The 2,500-nt window shown below is 41.2% G+C and overlaps 1 pseudogene; it reads left to right on the top strand.

Moving 5' to 3' along the window:
- LOC107681412 (voltage-dependent T-type calcium channel subunit alpha-1I-like) overlaps positions 1 to 2,500 on the top strand; it is a 72,826-nt pseudogene that overhangs the window by 36,816 nt on the left and 33,510 nt on the right.

The following is a 2,500-nucleotide window of genomic DNA, read 5'->3' as shown; positions in this document are numbered from 1 at the left end:
TTTTTTATTAGTCATATATATGTATATATATATATATATATATATATATATATATGTGTATAAAACTTTTTTTTGCAAACTTATATGGGCGAAATCTATGATTTGTTTGAAGTTAAGATTTTCCTCTTTATTGTAAAAAGTGATTTAGACGTAAAGACCAAGCAAAATATAAAGAGGTTCTTTATTGGGTTGTTTCTGATTGGAACTCATGGTGTTCAGTGAGGTTTGTGCAGCTCGTCACGTGCATCTTCACCAGACTCTCTATTTCTGTAAATCTGTAATCTATAAGTTTCAGTTTGTGTTGCTCTTTGACAGTGAAATCGTTCAGCCGACTGTTGTTTGTGGGTTGTTGTGTTCTTCATGCTGATGTGAGCCGTGTGTTTCAGGGTGATGCCAATCGCTCGTACTCTGATGATGATGATGATGAAGGATCCTCCTCTAATGGAAGTGAACAGCACAAAAACTCACTTACGTCCTCCGGTATGATCCCTGCACATTCACTGTCATTATATAACCCTTCAACTATAGTCAGCTCAGTGCCATGTTTCATTTGTCATGAATGGTTACAAGCTTGTGAGGAATAGATGTGTGTGCAGTCGAATCAAGAGTTGTACTTATCTTAGTGTAGATTAATTCCATGAAACATTGAAAAACTCGGACTGAAATGCATCTCTTCCATCTATGTGTCTGTCTTGACTTATTATTATTGTGATGTTGATTTGGACTCATATTCAAGTCCTGGAAATGATGAATTGCAGAAAACATTTTTATGTCCTGTAAACATCACGTATGAATCTACTCAACCAGTGTCGTTGCTCTTGATTGAGATGTTAAACAGTCTTGAGCTGGTGAAATCCGAGCGTCTTTTATTGTTTAATCCTGTGGGAGACTTTTGATGGACTGTTAGTCCTCCAGTTTCTGAGCTTCTGTGGCTGTAAAGGGTGAGAAACTCCACAGGGACTCATGAAGGAGACATTAGTGCCGATTCTGGAGAGCTTCACAGCGTGTGTTGATGGCCAGAGATCTGCTCTTGGCTTTGGATGACTGCTGTTTCTTTCCTCCAGATCCCAAGCTGTCGTCTCTCACTCCTAATGGGCATCTGGATCTGGCACCGCTGGCGGAGGAGAAGACCAGGACCGACTTCTCTGAGGAAAACCACCGGAGCAGAACCATCTGTCTGGACAGGAGATCCTCATCTCTGGTCAGTCGATGAAGAAATCAGTGTCATCACATCAGACAATCATTCATCATGTGTGTGTCTGGATGTAATGAGTCAAGGAAACATTAGTGCAAATTAATGTTTGGAATTAGAAAATCCCTCAAGCAGAGACTCAACTGTGTGTGTGTGTGTTTGCGAGAGACCAAAATTCTCTTGATAATGTGCGACGGACGCTCAGCCAAGGCTTTTGGGGTTTCCATAGCAACCCCTCTTTTAATTGAGGCAGCCGTGTGTATCGAAAGAGAGACGAGCGCGAGCTGCTTGGGTTAAATATAGTGTGTTGAGCTGTTGTTCTTGAAGTCACGTGCCGTCGGGAGATTGTGGTGGGAAAGAGTCTCTGGGAACATGATCAAACACTGTAAAACCCTGTGCATGTTCAGACAGAAACTGATCGCACACTCATCCTGATGATGTTGAGTCACCAAACATGGCGCTTGAACTGTGTGACTTTATTGACGGTCAGATGAACGCTGATGTGAGCATCCGGTCAAAACGAGAGCTTGATGCCGGAGAACACAAGTTTCTATGGCAACTGCTTTTACGGCTCATGCTGCTAAAAATGAGCGAATGCAGTCAGCGAGTTCAGAAACACCCCGACTGCAATTACCACACACACCTGACTGTGTAAAGTTAACTCATCTGCAGTGTTTAAAGGCTTGTTAGGGGACGAATTCAAGAATAAAATTCTTCCTAACTGCAATTTTCTTATTATTTTCTTAAATAAGATTTTCCAAAAACACTTCTTAAGAATGTTCTTATCTTTTCTCCTAAGGTTGATCAAATTCTTGAAAAGAATCTTCTTAAAAATCATTGTAAATGACTTCTTAAGTTAGGATATCCTCGTCCTAAATCCAAAGGTACGGTAATCTGCAAAAACAGGGCCTTTGAGTTGTTTTTCATTGAATTGACTGGTGAGTCTTCGGCAAGAACTGGCATTCATTCAGTCTGATAACACCAAAGATGCTCTTAAAGGGGTGGTTATTTGCGATTTCACTTTTTTAACGTTAGTTAGCGTGTAATGTTGCTGTTTGAGCATAAACAATATCTGCAAAGTTACGAAGCTGAAAGTTCAATGCAAACGGAGATATCGTCTTCTGGCAGTTTAAAGCCTACAAAAACGGCTGGTAGGGACTACAACGAGTTACTTCCTGGGTTCGTGACATCACAAACCCAGATAAACCCCGCCCTCGGGAAAAAGCAGCAAAGGGGGCGGGGCCATGCTGCGCTGCTTTAGAGAAGAGGAAGAGAAAACTAGAGGTGCATGTAAAAATCTATTCATAT

Source organism: Sinocyclocheilus anshuiensis, unplaced genomic scaffold (genome assembly GCF_001515605.1).
Source record: "Sinocyclocheilus anshuiensis isolate Anshui unplaced genomic scaffold, SAMN03320099.WGS_v1.1 scaffold1394, whole genome shotgun sequence".
Taxonomy (NCBI): Eukaryota; Metazoa; Chordata; class Actinopteri; order Cypriniformes; family Cyprinidae; genus Sinocyclocheilus; species Sinocyclocheilus anshuiensis.
Note: the sequence above shows the minus strand (reverse complement) of the source record. Positions and strands in the feature narration are given on the sequence as shown.